This window comes from Hyperolius riggenbachi, chromosome 2 (genome assembly GCF_040937935.1).
Source record: "Hyperolius riggenbachi isolate aHypRig1 chromosome 2, aHypRig1.pri, whole genome shotgun sequence".
Taxonomy (NCBI): domain Eukaryota; kingdom Metazoa; phylum Chordata; class Amphibia; order Anura; family Hyperoliidae; genus Hyperolius; species Hyperolius riggenbachi.
Genome location: NC_090647.1, coordinates 520895309 through 520920731, shown reverse-complemented (window position 1 = coordinate 520920731; position 25423 = coordinate 520895309). Strand labels below are relative to the sequence as shown.

Below are 25423 nucleotides of genomic sequence, written 5' to 3'. Positions count from 1 at the left end.
GAGGCAATTTTGGGTACCTGAAGTTGGAGGTTTCATAAACTGAGGAGTTGGATGATTTTTGTACCAACTCCACAGCCCTGGTTCTCTCTCATCTGTACCTCACTGAACAAACAGATTTTTAATAGGTTTTAATAGGTTTCAGTATGAAATCTACTGGTGTTAAATATCTATCAAACCGCAGGGTTTCACTGGATACATAATGATACAGACAATGATATACATCAAGTATGGTCACTGGTACAAAATACAGAACTGCTGATTACAATGCCAGGTGAATAAAATGTATAACAAAGAGCAAGCTATTAAATAAAGTTAGCTATTAAATAAAATTCCAAGACACAAAAGGGTGTAAGAGCCCTGCCCTTGCGAGCTTACAATTTAAAGGACCTGCTTCACTGATTACTGGCTCCAATCAATGTGATAGAAAAGTTCAAAACGCTCTACCCCCCTCAGTTCCAACCGGTAGGTGCAGGATCAGGAAAGCACAAGTTGAACCTTGTGGTTTTATTGCTATTGCCATGTGGAATCTTTGAATAAATAACATCAGCGTTTTCTACCAGTACTTGGTCTGCGGATCTTTCTGTCCAATCAATGTGACCTTCAAAGAGAACCAGAGGTGGGTTTTAAGAATGCCATTAGGACACAGAGGCTGGTTCTGCATACAATGACCAGTCTCTGTTACTATACTGTGCCCCCCCTGCGCTCTGCTGTCCCCCATAAATAAAACTCACCTCGGGTTCTCTTTAAATTGTTTCAATGTCAAATATTACTCCCATGTGTGTTTTTATAGTAACCTCCAAGGGACCAAGAAAAGTAGTTTACTATATCAGAATTCAGGGCTGTGGAGTCGGTCCAAAAATCCACCGACTCCGACTCCTCAGTTTAGGATTCCACCGACTCCGACTCCTCGACTCCGACTCCTCTAATTTGCATATTACAATTTTGTTGATTAAAAGTATGTAACCTGAAATTCGTCTCTTAACTGCCAACGCTTAGGAATTTTAAAAGACAACTGAAGTGAGAAGGATATGTAGACTACTATATTTATTCCCTTTAGACTAAAACTAGTCCTTGGTAAGAGTACTTGTAAAAGGTACAACCGGAACAAAGAACATCTATCAAGTGTGGGTACATGTAAGAATGATGTGCAGGTACTCTGCAGGGGAATGAGGAGATTGTAAACAGACAACACCTCTGTGTTCAATGTGCACAGCATTCTCAGTGGATTCCCTGCAGCTCTGTGGGGAGTGCATATGTAGAGTATAGTACTACTGTGCAACAAAGTAAACCTGAGACAGATGAAATTAAAGTTTTATACATACCTGGGGCTTCCTCCAGCCGCCTTCAGGATAATCAGTCCCTCGTTGTCCTCCTCCACCACCTGGATCTTCTGCTATGAGTCCAGGTACTTGAGTCAGTCAAGCGTAGTGCGCATGCACACACTCCGCCGCCAGGAGCATACTACACCTGTGCAGCACTATTGCGCAGGTGCAGAATGTTCCTGGCTGTGGGAGCGGGGTGCGGCCGGACAGCGCTGACTGGCTGAATTACCAGGACTCATAGCAGAAGATCCGGGTGGTGGAGGACAGTGAGGGACTGATTAGCCTGAAGGGGGCTGGAGGAAGCCCCAGGTATGTATAAAACTTTACTTTTCATCCGTCTCAGTTACCCTTTAATTTGTAGTCACCAAACCAAATTTTAATAACATATCAAATTATTTTATTTCATCAGCAAAGGGAGTGCATACATTTGCATAAATCAGCATCAATGCAGAATTATTTCCATCTCGTTGACCATCTCTATTAGTGACATAGCTACACATCAGGCTTTATTCTTACAGCATAGATGTTATTTAGTATATATATATAAGAGATTCCTGTGTACACATCATATATACAGTCACAATCAGATATGTATATCTGACCTTAAAAATACGGGGACTGCTTTATTGAAGCAGCACAAGTAACTAATTTTGATTGGTTTATTTCATTTTTGTGGACTAAGCACAGCTATTACTGTATATATACATTATTTTTAATGACTATTATCTGAGAAATAGAACATTTTATCATATTTTCTATTTTAATTACAGTTACAAATTCATTAGGAGTCGGAGTCGGTGCATTTTTTCCCGACTCCGACTCCAGGCACCCAAAATTGCCCGACTCCACGACTCCGACTCCACAGCCCTGTCAGAATTGGTCATACAATGTTTGCAAACATTTCCTGGGACCTGAGTTTACTGTATCCAGAGGTTTTCTATGAGATTCTACTGTAATACTTGGTGTATTCTTTCTGCTGCTCCCCCCATCTAACAGGCATCTATGCCAACAAGCCAGTCTCAGGGCATGCTTGATAATGAGTTTTCCCAAGAGCCTTGTGCTGCCTGATCTATTGCATAAAAGGCCAGTTATTGAGAAGCAAGGCCAGAGATTCATTCAGGGCTGTGGAGTCGGAGTCGTGGAGTCGGAGTCGTGGAGTCGGGCAATTTTGGGTGCCTGGAGTCGGAGTCGGGAAAAAATGCACCGACTCCTAATTAATTTGTAACTAATTAAAATAGAAAATATGATAAAATGTTCTATTTCTCAGATAATGGTCATTAAAAATAATGTATATATACAGTAATAGCTGTGCTTAGTCCACAAAAATGAAATAAACCAATCAAAATTAGTTACTTGTGCTGCTTCAATAAAGCAGTCCCCGTATTTTTAAGGTCAGATATACATATCTGATTGTGACTGTATATATGTGTACACCGGAATCTCTTATATATACTAAATAACATCTATGCTGTAAGAATAAAGCCTGATGTGTAGCTGTGTCACTAATAGAGATGGTCAACGAGATGGAAATAATTCTGCATTGATGCTGATTTATGCAAATGTATGCACTCCCTTTGCTGATGAAATAAAATAATTTGATATGTTATTAAAATTTGGTTTGGTGACTACAAATTAAAGGGTACCTGAGACGGATGAAAAGTAAAGTTTTATACATACCTGGGGCTTCCTCCAGCCCCCTTCAGGCTAATCAGTCCCTCGCTGTCCTCCACCACCCGGATCTTCTGCTATGAGTCCTGGTAATTCAGCCAGTCAGCGCTGTCCGGCCGCATGCCGCTCCCACAGCCAGGAACATTCTGCACCTGCGCAATAGTGCTGCACAGGTGTAGTATGCTCCTGGCGGCGGAGTGTGTGCATGCGCACTACGCCTGACTGGCTCAAGTACCTGGACTCATAGCAGAAGATCCAGGTGGCGGAGGAGGACAACGAGGGACTGATTATCCTGAAGGCGGCTGGAGGAAGCCCCAGGTATGTATAAAACTTTAATTTCATCTGTCTCAGGTTTACTTTGTTACACAGTAGTACTATACTCTACATATGCACTCCCCACAGAGCTGCAGGGAATTCACTGAGAATGCTGTGCACATTGAACACAGAGGTGTTGTCTGTTTACAATCTCCTCATTCCCCTGCAGAGTACCTGCACATCATTCTTACATGTACCCACACTTACATTGCCTATGGCCTGATAGATGTTCTTTGTTCCGGTTTGTACCTTTTACAAGTACTCTTACCAAGGACTAGTTTTAGTCTAAAGGGAATAAATATAGTAGTCTACATATCCTTCTCACTTCAGTTGTCTTGTAAAATTCCTAAGCGTTGGCAGTTAAGAGACAAATTTCATGTTACATACTTTTAATCAACAAAATTGTAATATGCAAATTAGAGGAGTCGGAGTCGTGGAGTCGGTGGAAGCCTAAACTGAGGAGTCGGAGTCGGTGGATTTTTGGACCGACTCCACAGCCCTGGATTCATTCAGGGCTGTGGAGTCGGAGTAGAGGAGTCAGAGTCGGGGCAATTTTGGGCACCCGGAGTCGTGGTTTCAGAAGTTGAGGAGTCGGGAGTCGCATGACTTTTGTACAAAATCCACAGCCCTGTTAAGTATTAGACTAAGGAGTCAGAGAGTCGGAGTCTGAGCAATTTTGGGTACCCGAAGTTTCAGAAACTTAGGAGTCTGAGTCTTCTGTAGTTAAATCTTCCCACTTTCATCTGAAGAACATTGCAAAGATTAAACATCTGATTCCCCCAGAGGATCTTCCAACCCTAGTTCACGCCTTCATCACATCAGGGCTGGACTACTGCAATGTCTTTTATGCTGGCCTCCCCAAAAAGGACCTGCGTCACCTGCAATTAGTGCAGAATGCTGCTGCCAGATTGCTAACAAACCAGCCCCGCCACTGTCACATTACACCGATCCTTCTCTCACTGCACTGGCTACCAGTAGAATGGAGAATACTCTTCAAGATTGGACTGCTGACATTCAAATCCCTGCACAATCTGGGCCCTGGATACATGAAGGACTTGCTGAAGCTGCACCACACCTCTCAACCTAAGATCAGCAAGTTCTATAAACTTGGTCACTGCCAGAGTGCACCTCAAAAAATCTGGAGACAGAGCCTTCTGTCATGCTGCCCTTACTCTTTGGAACTCCCTGCCACACCCAGTAAAGACAGCTCCATCCCTGGAGCTATTCAAATCCAGACTGAAAAGCCAGCTGTTTAGACTGGCATTTCCAGACTTATAAACTTCTTCCTCTGTACCACGATGGTCTGAGCCATGCTTATGCGCTTTGAGTCCGACGGGAGAAAAGCGCTTTACAAATGTTGTTTGTTGTTATTTCCGCAGGCGGAGAAAGCCGCTAGTATGCTTGTGTAAAGCGGCACTGTTATTGTCCAAAGGGAGAGCTGCTACTGCACATGCGGGCAGCGACAACAAGCCCTTGTCACACGACTTTTGGTGGTCCTACCACTGGAATGGGGCTGAAGGCAGGGCCATTGAGTTGGTACAAAAATTATCAGACTTATCAGTTTATAAGTCCTCCGCCTCCAGGTACCAAAATTAGCAATGCTCATTATGAATACCTATATCCTCATAGCTACTAGTGATCAAAATTGAAATGAGTTTGGGCTTCCCCCAACCAAGGAGGGATTAACTTACCTGATGCGCTCAATTTGCATCCTACGTCACTACTATACTTTCTTCTTCAAAACGAAATGGCGCATGACATGAATGGAACACATCAGCGCATTGGTAAATTACCCCCCCCCCCCCCCCCCCCCAGGCTTGAGCCAGCCCAGAGTCATTTAAATTGGAGCTACGATGGACGTAGCTACTAGTAATAAGCATCACTACCCAAAAATTGCTCCGACTCCTTAGTCATCTGTACAACAATCATCCAACTCCTCAGTTTATAAAACCACCGACTTTGAATCCAGGTACCCCAAATTGCATACCTCCCAACTTTTTAAAATGAGAAAGAGGGATGCATCTGATCACACCCCTAGTCACGAGTACCATAAAGATTTCATAAGAAAAATATGATTTATAATTCAAACCACACTGGTCCTTTCTGTCCTGGTTTATTTCCCTTCATATTAACATTTTAAAATTAGTAATATATCAATTTAAAGCACTGAATTTAAGTTTAGAGTCAAACACATATTTCAGTAGAGAAATACATAGATTTGCAGAGAAAGAGGGCCAAAGTCCTGAAAGAGGGACAAAACGAGGAGGAAAGAGCGACAGGGCTCCTAAAGAGGGATTGTCCCTCCAGTTGGCAGCTATGAAATTGCTCCAACTCTCCAGAGCTCTGCCTGAATGGAAAAGGTTAGAAAACAAGCCTCCTTAGGACCCAGAGGCTTCCTCCTCCCGAGGTAAGTAGCCCTAGGGACACTTTCAACTTCCAAGACTGCTTGGCCCGAGCAAAGCTCTGATCCAGCCCCAATAATGCAGTGTTTAACCCTTCCATCGCCTCCTCCCCATCTGTTTCTGCACAAGTCCCAGTACTGAGCATCCTCTTCCCCACTACAGAAGCCGGGCAGCCCGAGGAACAATGCATACACACATAACACAAGGCTGCGGCCCTCCCCCGCTCTCACCCCTCCGCCTCGCCTCCTCTTCTCCGGCTCCTCGCAGGGAAACCAGCCGCGGCGCGGCAAACGGAAACAAAACACAGCCTGGGCGGAAAACACGAGAGACGCTGGCCAGCCTGCACCGGAAACCGCCTGACGCACTTCCGCTCGTCCACGTACGCTCACGGTTGGCGGGAAGACGCGCAAGAGGAAAGGAGCGGAGCAGACGGGAAACGCTCTCGCGAACGCGCCTGGAGGGATCCAGAAGCGCCGATTGGACGGACGGACGGGCGCCCCGCCCCCTCGCGTGAACGCTGGTTGTTTTCTTTTCCATCTCTTCAGTGACGTAAGCGGCTGCAGATTCTAGCAATGCCTCGCTGTCCAGTCTATGGGGCTGCCTAGCGCCACCTAGCGGGGATTTATCAGAACTGCTGCAAAGAAAACTGGTTGGTGTAGATTCCGTTGTGTCGCTCGGAATAACGACCCCAGTTTGCAGCAGTTTTGCAACTTTTTTTTGTTGCAGTTAAAACAGGCCTTAGGCTTTCCTCACCGAGTTCGTTATCTAGCGTTAAACCGCATTAAATGCAATGCAGTAACGCTGTGCGATATTCTGTTAATGGGATACACGACCCAATGCACTGCATGCGGCATCCGAGCGGAGCTGAGATGAAAAACTAACTATAACAAGTAACGTCTATATAGCTTATCTAAAGTTTAGATGGTTTATACAACAATTCTAGCTGCAAACAGCTCCAATAGAATATGATTATTTCTTCCTGTGATACAATGAGAGCAGCCATGTTCTGTTTGTCACATTGCACACAGGCAAGCTGATCTGCACCTCCTCCCCTCAGCCTGTGAAAACTTCACTCCCCTGTCCTCCTCCCCTCTGCCTCTGAAATCTCTGGCTAGTAACCTCCTCCTGCCCAGACTGAGCTCCCATAAGCCCTTGCTACTAAGGCTCATAGTGCCAAGGCTCTCTGGAGAAGCTGTGGGCGAGGCTTGTTTAGTTTATAGGGAATTAGAGTATTAAAACAAAAAAAAAGTATTTGGCTTGAGGAATGCCCTATAAACTATAGGAAAGGAACACAATTATGCAATGAGTAAAAGTTTATCTCGGATCCACTTTAACGTGCACGGTGCTGCACTAATGTTAACCAATAACAATGCAATTTTGCTGGAAAAAAGCAACTTTTTTTCCTGGCGTGCCTGTGCATTTTGTAAAAGGGGTACATCTGTACTTTCAGCATGCATTTTTAGGGTTTGCGCATATAGGATCCTGTGCATGGTGCTGCATGCAACCTATTGTGGTTTTGGTGTCCTGCGACCTTTTTTTTTTTAAATGCTGCTGTAACACGACGCATTTTGTGTGTAAGGACCCTAGAGAATATCCGAGGTGACACGAAGGTATTATTACTTTACTTACCTGGGGCTTCCTCCAGCCCCTAGAAGTCTGTGTGGCCCATGCCGCAACTCTGCCGGGTCCTGCTGTCAGCCCTGTAGGGATGGTTTGGCGACTTCTGCGCATTCGCACTCACTTCTCACAATCCAACTGCTAAATTCACATTGAGTCGCAAATAAAACAACCTGTTCAGAGGATGTGGTTCAGTGTCTGCTCCAATTGGTTTTAGCCTCCGTTTCATGTCAAGAGCAGATACTTTAAGGCCCTAGTATAGTTGAGGGGGCCCACAGCCACTTTCTGCTCAAGGCCAGATTTATCCTTTTTGTGTGTGTAGGCTAGTGATGGGTCGTTCGCAAGCCAGCCGGCTCTTTGCTGCAAACGACAAGAGCCAGTTCTCAGTTTTGAAAGAGCCGATGCCTCAGCCGCCCCACACAGCTCTGATTTGCTGTGTAATAAAGGGTGCTGAGTCATGCTGGGAGATGTAGTCCTCCTCTTGCAGCTTGTAGGAGTGTATGGGGCGGAGCAGAGCAGTAGCAAGAGGGATTGCCCCAGTCAGAGAAGCAGTCTGGAGTTGTCATGGAGACGGGGGTGGGGCTTTTACTCCGATTCTGAGTGGTGTCAAGTGATATTTAATGAGGTGCCGATTCAGAGCCATAAGAGCCGGATCTTTAATGGGAGCCGATTCAGAAGAGCCGATTCTCAGAGAAGAGCCGGAATTCCCATAACTAGTGTAGGCTAATGTTGTGGCTTCTCTTATGTGCAGCAGCGATCCTCCCAATTAATGTGCAGTGCAGCCCCTACATGTACAGCAGCCTCTTTCTTTCATGAGCAGCTCCCTTGGGCATCAGTTTCCCCTTTTCATGTCTTCCTTCCCATTTTTAGCCTCCTCTTTCATTTGTAGCAACCCGTCTTTCATGTCCAGGTGCCCCATTGGTTTGCAGCTGCCCAAGGCCTGTGCCTTTGTGGCCTTTCCAGAAATCCGGCTCAGCACACAGCAATTTTTTCATGACTGCTAACTTGTAAGTAAAAGGGGACCAAGCAAACCAAATAGGTCTGTGGTGGTGCGAGGCAGTAACTGAAGAAAGTGCTGAGCTCAAAGCTCACCTGTGAGGGTCCTGGGATTCAGTTCTAGTGTTTGTGTTTCCCACTGGTTCCCCGATTTCTTACAAATTAGTGGTCGCATCCAAATTGCAACGAGCATGAAGCAGCCATTGGTCTACAAGGTTTCCCGCTGGTTCCCTTCAACTAGAGTAGCGCTTGCGTTTCCACCCGAGGTTTCTATGGGAAATGCGTTCACTATCCGTGCAAATCGGGACTTTGCATTACAGTCTGATCATGCTCCGATTCACAGTGTGAACAGATCCTGCTAACATAGGATCTATTCACAGTCCATTTTTGCATTCCTCTCCTTTAAAGGACCACTGAAGTGAGAGAGATATAGAGGCTGTCATTATTTATTTCCTTTTAAACAATACCACAGTTGCCTGACTTCCCTGCTGATCTATTTGGCTGCAGTAGTGTCCAAATAACACCAGAAACAAGCTGCCAGGATCTCTCCTGTAGCATGTTTTGTCAGTTGCGGTGGGACTGCAACCGGGCAGTTCTGACTTATCTGCTTGTTGTTGCATAGGTTGTGCATTTGCAATAAGTTTCATTGTCATTTGCAATCACTCTGCAGTTCAGAGCAGTTCAGGATGGTGTCAGGATTCCTCCTATTGCTTGCTGCAGTTGAACTGCAGCCAGATAGCCCTGGATTTCCTACATGCATGTTGTTGCATAGTACTGCATGTATTTGTTATGAGAGTCCTTCAGCTAGCAACTTGTAATAAAGCTAGCTCAGGATTGAGTGATTACTATTCAGCTGTGTGGGAATTTGCATGTCTGCATCCATTGGCTGATGTCCACATAAAAGTCTGCCTCCCATTTTAGACCCCGCCTGACATAGCGGTCAGCTCTCTGAGTTGTTGCTGGGTCTTTTATGTGAATTTTATTGTTTAATCTTGCAACAGGATCTGGATAGGATGGCTATATGGGCACATACATGGCAGATGAAATTCAATGTTGACAAATGTAAGGTCATGCATTTTGGACATACTAATGGTCTAGCACCATACAAAATAAATGGGATACAGTTGGGGACATCAAACTTGGAGAAGGACTTAGGAGTACTCATTGACAACAAGTTAAATAATCGTACTCAATGCCAAGCAGCTGCAGCTAAAGCTAACAAAATTTTGGGATGCATTAAAAGGGAAATAAAAACTCGAGATGCTAGCATAATATTTCCCCTGTTTAACTCTCTAGTAAGGCCACATCTGGAATATGGAATTCAGCTCTGGGCACCACATTACAAAAAAGATATTGCAGTTTTAGAGCAGGTGCAGAGACGAGCAACAAAATTGATACGTGGGATGGAAGGTCTCACTTATCGAGAAAGGTTAGATAAACTGGGTTTATTTAGTCTAGAGAAAAGACGCCTTAGAGGGGATCTAATTAACATGTATAAATACATCAGAGGGCAATATAATACCTTGGCGGATGAGCTTTTTGTCCCTAGGCCTTCTCAAAGGACTAGAGGACATGATCTGCGCATGGAGGAAAAACGTTTTAACCATTTATTTAGGAAAGGGTTCTTTACAGTAAGAGTGATTAAGATGTGGAATGCATTGCCACAGGAAGTCGTTATGGCAAATTCTATACCTGCATTTAAAGGGGGCTTAGATGCTTTCCTTGCGTTGAAAGACATCCATGGCTACAATTACTAGGTAATGCCTAATGATGTTGATCCAGGGATTTTATCTGATTGCCATCTGGAGTCGGGAAGGAATTTTTCCCTTTAGGGGCTAATTGGACCATGCCTTGTGGGGTTTTTTCGCCTTCCTCTGGATCAACAGGGATATGTGAGGGAGCAGGCTGGTGTTGTACTTTGTACTGGTTGAACTCGATGGACGTATGTCTTTTTTCAACCAAAATAACTATGTAACTATGTAACTATGTAATCTTGTTCCTTGCTTGGACGTTTGCTGTATCTGCGGGGGATACAGTAAAGTCCTTCTGATCCTGGTAGCTTGGATTCTGTCAGCACCACCTTGGTGACTGGTAGTATTCCTTCTTGCCTTGTTCTTGAGGACGTAACTAAAGCAGTGGTTTCCATTAGTTACGCTGCTCCCTGTTAGTCTTGTCTATGTTAGTGTGAATGTTCCAGCGACTAGATTGGCAAAACATTCCGACTGTCTGTTGTTTGTCTTGTTAATTGTTATTACTTGTGCTTTAGCTAGTTTTCAGAGCTATACATATATACGCAGACGCTGCCGATATATATGTACTCTAGTTAGATCAGTATTATATATTCTCTGGTTTTCTGCCTTGCTCTCCTGCTATCTATGCTGTGTATGACCCGGCTTGTCCCTCACTTTGATTCTGTCTCATCCTTCCCTTACTGCAGTCATCTGATATTAGTTTATGATCCCTAGCCTGTTACCGATTGCGTCTGTTGTGTATTGTATCACATAGCATCTAGCCTGATAGGTGGCCCAGAGCTGCAGTTGCTCTGTGCAATCTTGCTCCTTTGTTCATTACTCCTGTGTCCATCTGTGTAGCCTCTTCCATTACCCAGCTATAGTCTGGAGCACACACGCTGACTCAGAAAGTATGCCCCCCCCCCAGCATTACACAAGCACGCAGATAATTGTATCAGATTTGGCAATAATGTCAGAAACACCTAATTTACATATGCTTGTTCAGGGTCTATGGCTAAAAGTATTAGAGGAAGAGGATCAGCAGGGAAGCCAGGCAAATGCAATTGCTTAAAAGGAAATACAGGTAAATATGGCAGCCTCCATATACCTCTCGCTTCAGTTGTCCTTTAACCATTTCACCCTGCCGGCTATTTTACTTGTAGTAAAAGGCATTTTCACCTTTCCTCCCATTCATTTGGCCATAACTTTATCACTGCTTATCACATCTAAATCCTTTTCGCCACAAATTAGGCTTTTGAAGGCGATACTTGTTTTCAGTAATTTCCTCATTTTCTATGCATTTTATAGGGGGAAAAAAGGAAAAATAAAATTATAATTTTTTCAAATTTAATCCCCTATATTTTTAAAATAAACAATGTCAAAATCCACACAATGTAACTGCCCATTTGTCCAGGCTATCACAATATTTACATGATGTTCCTACGGTAGTACAATGTATGGGGACAATATACTATAGAAATAAAGATGTATTTTCAATTTACATTTACATTTTTAAGCCCCCACAGAGCAAACAAAATTAATGTAATAAAGTAAGAAAAGTAATATTGAAATGAAGTTAATCAGAAACAACTTACTTTGGGTGATTATTTTGCTTGTAAATGTGCTGAAAGGCTATTTTTAAAGGATACCCAAGGTGACATGTGACATGATGAGCTAGACATGTGTATGTACAGTGCCTAGCACACAAATAACTATGCTATGTTCCTTTTTTTTCTTTCTCTGCCTGAAAGAGTTAAATATCAGGTATGTAAGAGGCTGACTCAGTCCTGACTCAGACAGGAAGTGACTACAGTGTGACCCTCACTGATAAGAAATTCCCCCTTTTATCTCTTTCTTGCTCTAAGAAGCCATTTTCTGCTAGGAAAGTGTTTTATAGTTAGAATTTCTTATTAGTGAGGGTCAAACTGTAGTCACTTCCTGTCTGAGTCAGGACTGAGTCAGCCTCGTTCATACCTGATTTTCAACTCTTTCAGGAAGAGAAAGAAAAAAAGGAACACAGCATATTTATTTGTGTGCTAGGCACTGTACATACACATGTCTATCTGATCATGTCACATGTCAGTTCGGGTATCCTTTAACCACTTAAGGACTGCAGTCATAAAACCCCTTAAGGACCAGAGCCTTTTTTTCCATTCGGACCACTGCAGCTTTCACGGTTTATTGCTCAGTCATACAACCTACCACCTAAATGAATTTTACCTCCTTTTCTTGTCACTAATACAGCTTTCTTTTGGTGCTATTTGATTGCTGCTGCGAGTTTTACTTTTTATTATATTCATCAAAAAAGACATGAATTTTGTCAAAAAAATGACTTTTTTAACTTTCTGTGCTGACATTTTTCAAATAAAGTAAAATTTCCTATACATTTGAGCGCGAAAGTTATTCTGCTACATGTCTTTGTTAAAAAAAAAAACCATTCAGTGTATATTTATTGGATTGGGTAAAAGTTATAGCGTTTACAAACTATGGTGCAAAAAGTGAATTTTCCCATTTTCAAGCATCTCTGACTTTTCTGCGCACCTGTCAGGTTTCATGAGGGGCTAAAATTCCAGGATAGTACAAATACCCCCCAAATGACCCCATTTTGGAAAGAAGACATCCCAAAGTATTCAGTGAGAGGCATGGTGAGTTCATTGAAGATTTTATTTTTTGTCACAAGTTAGCGGAAAATGACACTTTGTGACAGAAAAAAAAAAAAAGTTTCCATTTCTTCTAACTTGCGACAAAAAAAAAATGAAATCTGCCACGGACTCACTATGCTCCTCTCTGAATACCTTGAAGTGTCTACTTTCCAAAATGGGGTCATTTGTGGGGTGTGTTCACTGTCCTGGCATTTTGGGGGGTGCCTAATTGTAAGCACCCCTGTAAAGCCTAAAGATGCTCATTGGACTTTGGGCCCCTTAGCGCAGTTAGGCTGCAAAAAAGTGCCACACATGTGGTATTGCCGTACTCAGGAGAAGTAGTATAATGTGTTTTGGGGTGTATTTTTACACATACCCATGCTGGGAGAAATATCTCCGTAAATGACAATTTTTTTATTTTTTTTACACACAATTGTCAATTTATAGAGATATTTCTCCCACTCAGCATGGGTATGTGGAAAAATACACCCCAAAACACATTATACTACTTCTCCTGAGTACGGCGATACCACATGTGTGGCACTTTTTTGCACCCTAACTGCGCTAAGGGGCCCAAAGTCCAATGAGTACCTTTAGGATTTCACAGGTCATTTTGAGAAATTTCGTTTCAAGACTGCTCCTCACGGTTTAGGGCCCCTAAAATGCCAGGACAGTATAGGAATCCCACAAATTACCCCATTTTAGAAAGAAGACACCCCAAGGTATTCCATTAGGAGTATGGTGAGTTCATAGAAGATTTTTTTTTTTTGTCACAAGTTAGCGGAAATTGATTTTAATTGTTTTTTTTCACAAAGTGTCATTTTCCGCTAACTTGTGACAAAAATAAAATCTTCTATGAACTCACCATACTCCTTACGGAATACCTTGGGGTGTCTTCTTTCTAAAATGGGGTCATTTGTGGGGTTCCTATACTGCCCTGGCATTTTAGGGGCCCTAAACCGTGAGGAGTAGTCTTGAAACCAAATGTCGCAAAATGACCTGTGAAATCCTAAAGGTGCTCATTGGACTTTGGGCCCCTTAGCGCACTTAGGGTGCAAAAAAGTGCCACACATGTGGTACCGCCGTACTCAGGAGAAGTAGTATAATGTGTTTTGGGGTGTATTTTTACACATACAGATGCTAGGTGGGAGAAATATCTGTGTAAATGACAATTATTTGATTTTTTTTACACACAATTGTCCATTTACAGAGAGATTTCTCCCACCCAGCATGGGTATGTATAAAAATACACCCCAAAACACATTATACTACTTCTTCTGAGTACAGCGATACCACATGTGTGACACTTTTTTGCAACCTAGGTGCGCTAAGGGGCCTAACGTCCTATTCACAGGTCATTTTGAGGCATTTGGATTCTAGACTACTACTCACGGTTTAGGGCCCCTAAAATGCCAGGGCAGTATAGGAACCCCACAAGTGACCCCATTTTAGAAAGAAGACACCCCAAGGTATTCCGTTAGGGGTATGGTGAGTTCATAGAAGATTTTATTTTTTTGTCACAAGTTAGTGAAAAATGACACTTTGTGAAAAAAACTATAAAAATCCAATTTCCGCTAACTTTTGACAAAAAATAAAATCTTCTATGAACTCATCATACACCTAACAGAATACCTTGGGGTGTCATCTTTCTAGAATGGGGTCATTTGTGGGGTTCCAATACTGCCCTGGCATTTTAGGGGCCCTAAACCGTGAGGAGTAATCTTGAACCCAAATGTCTCAAAATGACCTGTGAAATCCTAAAGGTACTCATTGGACTTTGGGCCCCTTAGCACAGTTAGGCTGCAAAAAAGTGTCACACATGTGGTATCGCCGTACTCAGAAGAAGTAGTATAATGTGTTTTGTGGTGTATTTTTACATATAACCATGCTGGGTGGGAGAAATATCTCTGTAAATGACACATTTTTGATTTTTTTTTACACACAATTGTCCATTTACAGAGAGATTTCTCCCAACCAGCATGGGTATGTGTAAAAATACACCACAAAACACATTATACTGCTTCTCCTGAGTATGGCGATACTACATGTGTGACACTTTTTTGCAGCCTAGGTGCGCTAAGGGGCCCAACGTCCTATTCACAGGTCATTTTGAGGCATTTGTTTTCTAGACTACTCCCCACGGTTTAGGGCCCCTAAAATGCCAGGGCAGTATAGGAACCCCACAAGTGACCCCATTTTAGAAAGAAGACACCCCAAGGTATTCCGTTAGGGGTATGGTGAGTTCATAGAAGATTTTATTTTTTGTCACAAGTTAGTGAAAAATGACACTTTGTGAAAAAAACAATAAAAATCCAATTTCCGCTAACTTTTGACAAAAAATAAAATCTTCTATGAACTCATCATACACCTAACAGAATACCTTGGGGTGTCTTCTTTCTAAAATGGGGTCACTTGTGGGGTTCCTATACTGCCCTGGCATTTTACGGGCCCAAAACTGTAAGTAGTCTGGAAACCAAATTTCTCAAAATGACTGTTCAGGGGTATAAGCATCTGCAAATTTTGATGACAGGTGGTCTATGAGGGGGCAAATTTTGTGGAAACGGTCATAAGCAGGGTGGCCTCTTAGATGACAGGATGTATTGGGCCTGATCTGATGGATAGGAGTGCTAGGGGGGGTGACAGGAGGTGATTGATGGGTGTCTCAGGGGGCGGTTAGAGGGGAAAATAGATGCAATCAATGCACTGGGGAGGTGATCGGAAGGGGGTCTGAGGGGGATCTGAGGGTTTGGCCGAGTGATCAGGAGCCCACACGGGGCAAATTAGGGCCTGATCTGATGGGTAGGTGTGCTAGGGGGTGACAGGAGGTGATTTATGGGTGTCTCAAGGTGTGATTAGAGGGGGGAAATAGATGCAAGCAATGCACTAGCGAGGTGATCAGGGCTGGGGTCTGAGGGCGTTCTGAGGTGTGGGCGGGTGATTGGGTGCCTGCAAGGGGCAGATTAGGGTCTAATCTGATGGGTAACAGTGACAGGTGGTGATAGGGGGTGATTGATGGGTAATTAGTGGGTGTTTAGAGGAGAGAAGAGATGTAAACACTGCACTTGGGAGGTGATCTGATGTCGGATCTGCGGGCGATCTATTGGTGTGGGTGGGTGATCAGATTGCCCGCAAGGTTTCAGGTTAGGGGCTGATTGATGGGTGGCAGTGACAGGGGGTGATTGATGGGTGGCAATGACAGGGGGTGATTGATGGGTGATTGACAGGTGATCAGTGGGTTATTACAGGGAATAACAGATGTAAATATTGCACTGGCGAATTGATAAGGCGGGGGTCTGAGGGCAATCTGAGCGTGTGGGCGGGTGATTGGGTGCCCGCAAGGGTCTAATCTGATGGGTAACAGTGACAGGTGGTGATAGGGGGTGATTGATGGGTGATTGATGGGTAATTAGTGGGTGTTTAGAGGAGAGAATAGATGTAAACAATGGATTTGGGAGGTGATCTGATGTCGGATCTGCGGGCGATCTATTGGTGTGGGTGGGTGATCAGATTGCCCGCAAGGGGCAGGTTAGGGGCTGATTGATGGGTGGCAGTGACAGGGGGTGATTGATGGGTGGCAGTGACATGGGGTGATTGACAGGTGATCAGTGGGTTATTACAGGGAAGAACGGATGTAAATAATGCACTGGCGAATCGATAAGGGGGGGTTTGAGGGCAATCTGAGCGTGTGGGCGGGTGATTGGGTGCCCGCAAGGGTCTAATCTGATGGGTAAAAGTGACAGGTGGTGATAGGGGGTGATTGATGGGTGATTGATGGGTAATTAGTGGGTGTTTAGAGGAGAGAATAGATGTAAACAATGGATTTGGGAGGTGATCTGATGTCGGATCTGCGGGCGATCTATTGGTGTGGGTGGGTGATCAGATTGCCCGCAAGGGGCAGGTTAGGGGCTGATTGATGGGTGGCAGTGACAGGGGGTGATTGACGGGTGATTGACAGGTGATTGACAGGTGATTGACAGGTGATCAGGGGGGATAGATGCATACAGTACACAGGGGGGGGGAGGGTCTGGGGGGGTCTGGGGAGAATCTGAGGGGTGGGGGGGGTGATCAGGAGGGAGCAGGGGGCAGTTTAGGGACTAAAAAAAAAAATAGCGTTGACAGATAGTGACAGGGAGTGATTGATGGGTGATTAGGGGGGGTGATTGTGTGCAAACGGTGGTCTGGGGGGTGGGCAGGGGGGGGGTCTGAGGGGTACTGTGGGAGATCAGGGGGCAGGGGGGGGCAGATCAGTGTGTTTGGGTGCAGACTAGGGTGGCTGCAGCCTGCCCTGGTGGTCCCTCGGACACTGGGACCACCAGGGCAGGAGGCAGCCTGTATAATACACTTTGTAAACATTACAAAGCGTATTATACGCTTCCTATCCGGCGATCGTCGGGTTAACAACCCGCCGGCGCTTCCGATTGGCCGGCGGGTTGACGTCGCGGGTGGGCGGAGCCTATTGCCGGCGGATGCGCGCGCATCCCAGCGCGCGATCCCCGGCCAGAGAACCCCAGGACCTGGCGCCAATCTGCGTTACGTGGTCCTGGGGCTGCCACTTTGCCGCCGCCAATATGAAGTAGGCGGTTGATAAGTGGTTAATGATTAGGTGAAATAGAAGTCCTTTATGAGTTTAGTGAATTGACACTGTTTTTTGACTCTGTGTTTTATGTACCTTTTCAATAATTCCAAGCCCTTATTTGCTAAAGTAACAGTAATATACCCTTGTGAAATACATATTAAAAAGTCCCTAAGGGAAATATTTTTTTTTTTTTTTTAAAGGCTGTCACTTTTTTTTTTTTTTTACAAGTGTTTTATTTTGGTTTTAGAAAGGATTAATAACTATATTAAATTTATTTTTTAAAGTATTTAAATTTAACTTTTTAGGCCAGAATCACAGTGCTCAGTTGCGTTGCAGAAAAATTCTACATGTCAACTTACTGCCCATACTATTCTATGGACTTGTTCACAGTAAGGCCCCATTCACACCTAAAACGCCGGCGATTACCGCTAACGTTTTGCAGGAGTGATTTTTCCACGATTAACGCGGAAAAATCACTGGACACTGCAGCACTTTGGGATCGATCGCGGTTAGCAGTGCTATGCATGCTAGTCGCAATCGCTAATCGCGAATCGCCGGCAAAACGCATGTTACGCTTTGCGGTTACCTCTAACCGCAAGCGCGGCAGTGAGAACCGCTAACATTTTGTGCTGAGCGGGAATCGCGCGATTCTCGCTCAAGTGTGAATAGGGCCTAATGGATCAGGTTATTATAACTTGCTGCATGCAGGCTTTACATTAAAGTCTATGCCCAGTCTCCATTGCAGTTCACACTCATTTTAACTTGTGCGTTATGCATCTGACCACTGTGAATTCAGCCTTAGGTCTCATTCACAGTGGGACATTGTCCTGCGTTATAAAGTCATTACAACACAGGTTAACGCACTGTAATGTTAAGCCTATACGACATTCACAGTGCGACATTAACATTGTGTTGTATATGTTGCGTTACCTCTAAATGCAACCACTTCACCACTGAGGGGTTTTACCCCCTGAGCACCAGAGCAATTTTCATCTTTCAGCGCTCCTTCCATTCATTCGTCTATAACTTTATTATTACTTATCGTAATGAAATGAACTATATCTTGTTTTTTTCGCCACCAATTAGGCTTTCTTTAGGTGGGACATTATGCCAAGAATTATTTTTTTCTAAATGTGTTTTAATGGGAAAATAGGAAAAATGTGGGGAAAAAAATAATTATTTTTCAGTTTTCGGCCATTATAGTTTTTAAATAATGCATGCTACTGTAATTAAAACCCATGAAACGTATTTGCCCTTTTGTCCCGGTTATAAAACCATTTAAATTATGTCCCTATCACAATGTTTGGCGCCAATATTTTATTTGGAAATAAAGGTGCATTTTTTTCAGTTTTGCGTCCATCCCTAATTACAAGCCCATAGTTTATAAAGTAACAGTGTTATACCCTCTTGACATAAATATTTAAAAAGTTCAGTCCCTAAGGTAACTATTTATGTATTTTTTTTAATTGTAAATGTTTTAATTTTTTTTTAATTACAAAAAAAAAATAAAATGGGGAGTGTGGGAGGTAATGAGTTAATTTTATGTGTAAAAGTCATTTATTTGTATGTGAAAAATGTGTAGGGTGTAGTTTACTATTTGGCCACAAGATGGCCACAGTAACTTTTTGTTTTAATGCGACCTCCAAGCTTCCTTCCGGAAGCTTGGAGGAAGAATAAGGAGGCTGGACACGTGAGTTTTTTCTCACAATGATCGCGCTGCCCATAGGAGAGCAGCTGATCATTGCGGGGCTTAGATCAACGAACGGGAATGGATTTTCCCGTTCATTGATCTCTGGGCGAGCGGGCGGCGGCGTGTTTACTAGCGGGAGCGCGGGCAGCGTCGGGAACGCGGAAAGTACGTGTTTCTCCGTCCCTGGTTTTTAAAGGATGGAAAAAGGGGCGGAGAAATACGTACGCGCGGGGGTAAAGTGGTTAACAGATACAGAGAGGCATACTTTTCATTGCCTGTATGCTCCACTGTACTCCTCCTGTATGCGACTTTAGCTTTGCATTACAATGCAACATCCCACTGTGAATATGCCCTTAGCCTTTCCATTGACTTACATTATATGCAAATTGCATATCCATTGTGGGAAAAAAAAAGCATATATGCTGCCCGTTTTTTTTTTTTTATCGTACAACACAAGTAAAGTGTGAAACGCTGCAAAAAATGCTAGGCATGTTTAGAAAACCTCTCCAAACATGCTTAGAATCGCTCTGAAATCTCTTTCAAAAACCTCTAGCGTTTTGAGGATCTGCTAACGGTTTTGGTGTGCACTGGGCCATACATTATTGCAGTTCAATGAGCATTTCACAGTCCACGTTTTACAGTGGCTGTTTAACCGGTTTGGGACCGTCAATAGTTAAAATTGCACCGCACTTGTGGCTGCCCAAACCTCATGTGGCTTAGTTTTAAAGAGAATCCGAGGTGGGTTCTGACAATGCAATCCACATACAGAGGCTGGGTCTGCCTATACAGCCCAGCCTCTGTTGCTATTTCAATCCCCCCTAAGCCCCCCTGCGCTCTGCTATCCCCCATAAATCACAGCCGTGCTGTCGACACACAGCGTGCCATGTTTATCTCTGTACTGTCAGTCTGCTGCTCCCCCTGGCTCCTGTAGAGCTCCAGTCCCCGCCCGTGTCCCTTCCCTCCCCGCTGATTGGAGGGAAGGGACGTGGGCGGGGATCGGAGTGATGCAGGAGGCGAGGGGAGCACGCAGTACAGATGTAAACACAGCCCGCACAGCGCCGCTGTGATTTATGGGGGATAGCAGAGCGCAGGGGGAACTTAGGGGGGGGATTGTAATAGCATCAGAGGCTGGGCTGTATAGGCAGACCCAGCCTTTGTATGTGGATTGCGTTGTCAGAACCCACCTCGGATTCTCTTTAATGCCCGGTGGCTCATGAGCACGGGACGCAATAGCGTATCCACGCCGACACAGATCTCCGCTGTCCAAAGACAGCGGAATTACATGCATCCTTCAGGTGCTGTTTTCATTGGCTCCTGACAGCTTGATCACTGTGAGCCAATCACAATAATCAGGAAGTGAAAAACTGAAAAATAGCCTTAGTTCCTTAGAGGTCTGAAATAGGTTAAAAACTGACAGCTTGCCTAATTTTTCATGCAGCACGTGTTTTGTACACCGTATACAGTATGTTTATTAGCAGGCTGCAATGTGAGCAATAAACTGCAGACAATATGAACCACCTACTATCTTGTCACACCCATTCAAGACAGCTCCAACCCTGAAGGCGTTTAATCTCCTTTGCGTCAATCACAAGTTCAGCTCGGGGTGGAAAAAACATGCCAGGAGCGGTAACCCAGAGCTGAACTCGTGGTAGCCACCGGGAGGTCTATGCAAAGCAATGCACACAGTGGGCATTTTAACTCACCTCCCGGGGGATCCTGAGGTCAGCTGCCATTCTTCTTCCTCTCCTCCGAGGCTCTGCTTCCCCCTGGTGAGATCGCAGTCTGTAGTTATGATGACAGCCGTCAATCTCTTTATAGGGTTACAGCGCCACCTGGAGGACAGAGGGAAAACTGCAGCACTGGATGCCAGGGAGGTGAGTGAGTGCTGGACTGCTGCAGAACTTCCTAGCAACATGATTTTTTTTTTCCAGGTTTTAGGATCTAAAAGCATGCAAAAAAAATTTCACTGCTTTTAGACCCTAAAATTCAGAAATAATCATAACACCAAGGGGGTTAAAGCAAAACTGAAACGCCACCTGTTTACTCTGGCATTTTGCACTTTGGGTCCTACGGGAGAATATGCTTTACAAATGTTGTTGTTGAACTGTCTGTGTGGATGCGTGCATTCTGGATTGCGCAGAAAGAAGGAAAGTGTAATCCCTGCCCTAGCCTAATTTTCACTACACCAACTGATACAAAATCACACGCCACTTTGGCAGCTTGATCTGCCGATATTGGCTGCCTTAGATAGCAATGATCAAACGTGTGCACAAGCATCCAGCCTCTATAACCTCACCTTCACAAGCTTGATAATCTTCAGACCAGACAATTGTTCAGTGCCATCTCAGCCATTAGTCTAGCACAGGGGCAGGGAACCTATGGCTCGGGAGCCAGATGTTGCTCTTTTGATGGCTATATCTGGTTCACATACAAATCAGTCGGGGTTGATTCACTAAGTTACACTGCTCAAGCAGCGCAAACACAATTTTAGAAGTAGGCACTCTACTGCTGTAACATGCACTAATATAGAGTGACCATTTTTTTGTTGGTTCAACCTGGGACGGGGGGAGGAAGGGCGCACGCTGAAAAACAGGGGGATGCGGCGCACGCCGCGCCGAAAAATGGGTGTGACCATGACATTGTATGGGCGGAGCTAACATAATGATGTAACAGTGAGGCATAAGAAAGCAGTGTTCACGCCATGATGTGGTCAGACGAGGTTTCGCATCATGGGTGTGCAGAAACTGTGTGATGCTAATAGTATACCGTAACCCCAAAGTAGCAAACAGCCAACTATGACCATTAAATAATAAATGCAGCAACAGTTACCCCAGACACCAGAAAATAAACGCAATGTGGGCAAAATTTCAGCACAAAATAAACGCAATAGGCAACATGTCAGCACAAAATAAACGCAATGGGCAACATGTCAGCACAAAATAAACGCATTGTGGGCAACATGTCAGCACAAAATAAACGCAATGGGCAATATGTCAGCACAAAATAAACGCAATGGGCAACGTCAGCACAAAATAAACGCAATGGGCAACATGTCAGCACAAAATAAACGCATTGTGGGCAACATGTCAGCACAAAATAAACGCAATGGGCAATATGTCAGCACAAAATAAACGCAATGGGCAACGTCAGCACAAAATAAACGCAATGGGCAACATGTCAGCACAAAATAAACGCATTGTGGGCAACATGTCAGCACAAAATAAACTCATTGCGGGCACAAAATAAACGCACTGTGGGCAACGTCAGTACAAAATAAATGCAATGTGGGCAACATGTCAGTACAAAATAAACAAATGTGGGCAAATATGTCAGTACAAAATAAACGCACTGAGGGCAAACATGTCAGCACAAAATAAACGCACTGCGGGCAAACATTTCACCAGAAAATAAACGCACTGCGGGCAAACATGTCACCAGAAAATAAACGCACTGCGGGCAAACATGTCACCAGAAAATAAACGCACTGCGGGCAAACATGTCACCAGAAAATAAACGCACTGCGGGCAAACATTTCACCAGAAAATAAACGCACTGCGGGCAAACATTTCACCAGAAAATAAACGCACTGCGGGCAAACATGTCACCAGAAAATAAACTCACTGCGGGCAAAGTTCACCTGGAAAAAAAGCATTTACTCACCTGGCAGAAGACTCCTCTGGCGCGCATCTCCCCCGGACGATCCTCCTGAAGTCTCCCGCGCTGACAGGCAGAGCAGGGCTACGGCAAGATGGCGCCCGAAGCCCTGTACTGGAGACATGAATAGTCTCCAGTACAGGGCTTCGGCAGCCATCTTGCCGTAGCACTGCTCGCCTGCCGGTGTCGGAACAGACACCGGAAGACTAAGGAGGGTGGAGCGGGGCTGCGGGCAATGAACTGGCACGGCGTCTATAGACGCTGCAGCCAGTTAATGCAATACAGTGACCAGAGTCCCGAGGCCGGGACGTCCCGCTGCTGAAAGCGGGACGTTTCCCGGGACCTCATGGAGCCTGGGACAGCGGACCCCGAATCTTGCTTACTTGCACTACCCAAAACGAACGGCTGCTCCAATTGTTCCACTCTGGACCCTCTCAGGTCCAGTGACTTTGTAAGACGAGATCCCCGCACTTTCGTTGGCCCAATAGGCTGTCTTTAACTTAGGCAGCCTATTGGGCCAAAGTGCATGGATCTCGTCCTACAAAGTGAATCAACCCCCAAGTCAGCTAGCTAATTGTACAAGCTGTTAGTCGGGGTTTCTCCTGTCTGGCTCTCTGGGACATTGCTGATGTTGCTGAAACCCAAGTGAAGCTGAAGACGTGTCGGACACCTTCACTGCCCGGCGGATCAACTTTATACACATCACCATGGCAACAGGGTCCTCTGCTGCGCATGCTCACTGTCCCAGTTTGAAACATATTGTACGGCTGTCACAGAATTACATTTTAAAGTATGTGGCATTTATGGGTCTCTCAGTCAAAAAGGTTCCTGACCCCTGGTCTAGCATGTAATGAGCTCCCCCTATACCATTTAGTGATTGGGATTGCTTAAATGCAAATATTGTACAAACCTTTTGTGTTCATGCATCCCTCCTTCCCCGTCCATTGACAGTACATCTTGCTTGGCTATTTCTCAGTAGGGTGTCTGTACAGTACTCATTACCCTTACTGTCACCCTAATTATTAACAGATCATTAAATCTAGCATATGTACAGGGCTTATGACCTACATTCTAAAGGCCTCAGGCAGCTCTCTCAATCAAGGCACAGCAATAACACACATTTCTACAAGCTAACAATGCAAACTAAAGGTCTCAGGTTCAGTAAGACCTGCTCCTCAGAGTTCCTGTCTAACCAGGTTCTGTTCATTTGTACAGACCAGTTTTAGGTGCCTGAAGTGGTGGTAAATATAAGGGGTGGGGTGTGTTTATTTCAGTGATGGCTAACCTTGGCACTCCAGCTGTGGTGGAACTACAAGTCCCATGAGGCATTGCATGACAGCTCTAAGCATAACTCGGGGAAGCAGAGGCATGATGGGATTTGTAGTTTTGTCACAGCATGGTTAGCCATCACTGGTTTATTCCATACCTGCACATTGCCTCATCATTTTGCTACTTCCCTCCCACAGTAAGAGTCATATGACTACAGTGAAATCCCTTAATAGCGAAACTCTGAGGGACCAGAAGTAGTTTTCTATATTTGACTTGGTCATTGTATATTTATAGACGCAGTTGCTGGGACTGAGTTTAATATATCGTGGTTTACAATGAGATTCTACTGTATTACCCATGGTTGGAGGAAGCTTTATGTATACAACACTTGTATTGTAAAGCACCATGTATGGGCTGATTTATACTAGAAGCGATTTGCTGCATTTTGCAAATTGTAGAATGCAAGGACTTCTTCTCAAAGGCAGCACATCTGAACGCTTTGAAAAGCGCTTAGCTAATGTATTTGAATGGGATGAATCACACCAGAGTGTGCAACATAACATCCAGTGCTGGCTTGGCAATAACTCTCCTCCTGCGTGGGTGTGGTGGGGAAGGAGGAGGAGCTGTCCTCAGACTGAATAGGTGTGAATAGGAAATTGTCGGTTACTGTGGATCTTTGAACTGCTGTCAGTGAGAGAATTGTTCCAGAGGTTCGGTGACTAATGATTGCAGAATTCTTCTTTTGCCCCTGAGGAGTCAGCACAGACGAAACGTGTAGGGCGAAGCCAGGTGCGTCTGACGTCACTGGAAGCGGAACCTTGCCGATCGGAGGAGTTTGTATGAAACCGCGGGTAGAAGGAAACGGGATTCCGTGACCCAACTGAGTGACCGCTACCACTGTGCTTGCAAACCCGATAGGCCTGAAAACTTCTGAGAGACATGAGCGCGCTGATTTAGCGCAAGGCAGAGTGATGATATTTTAAACCGTTTTACGCTATGAGATTTTGTGTTTTTTACAAGTTCACTCTGGAATAAATCGGGTATTATTAGAACATGGAACATTGATCTCTCATTGAACATATGCGCTAGATCAGGCTTTCTCAATCAGGGTTCCTTGAGGACTCTGCAGGGGTTCCTTGGCATTTTACCCCATCGTGGGTGAAGTATAATAGAGCACACTATAATAGGTGGTACTGTAACAAGAAGCACTAAATTGGGGGGTCAGGAGACAATATAATGAGTGGCAGTGTAATAGGAGATAGTGAAATTAGCAGCCTAACCTACTTAAAGAAACTCTGTAACAACAAAAACCTCCCCTGGGGGGTACTCACCTCGGGTGGGGGAAGCCTCCGGATCCTAATGAGGCTTCCTACGCCGTCCTCTGTCCCACGGGGGTCTCGCCGCAGCCCTCCGAACAGCCGGCGACTGTGCCGACTGTCAGTTCAATATTTACCTTTGCTGGCTCCAGCGGGGGCGCTGTGGCGACTTTCGGCACGGAAATAGACGGAAATACCCGATCTCCGTCGGGTCCGCTCTACTGCG

General features: G+C 44.7%; 1 protein-coding gene and 1 long non-coding RNA gene across 2 annotated transcripts in view; one reads left to right on the top strand and one right to left on the bottom strand.

The window, feature by feature from the left end:
• The window catches only part of GABPA (GA binding protein transcription factor subunit alpha), a 30851-nt gene extending 24689 nt beyond the window's left edge, over window positions 1–6162 (bottom strand). Inside the window, exon 1 of the mRNA XM_068270587.1 lies at window positions 5938–6162. The gene's annotated coding sequence lies outside the window, so the exon portion shown is untranslated. The remainder of the gene's footprint in view (window positions 1–5937) is intronic.
• A 336-nt stretch (window positions 6163–6498) lies between these two features.
• Window positions 6499–24940, top strand: LOC137547237 (uncharacterized). The gene is made up of 2 exons (XR_011026534.1): window positions 6499–6597; window positions 24638–24940. It is a non-coding gene; the product is annotated as an uncharacterized lncRNA (long non-coding RNA).
• The last annotated feature ends 483 nt before the right edge of the window (window positions 24941–25423 follow it).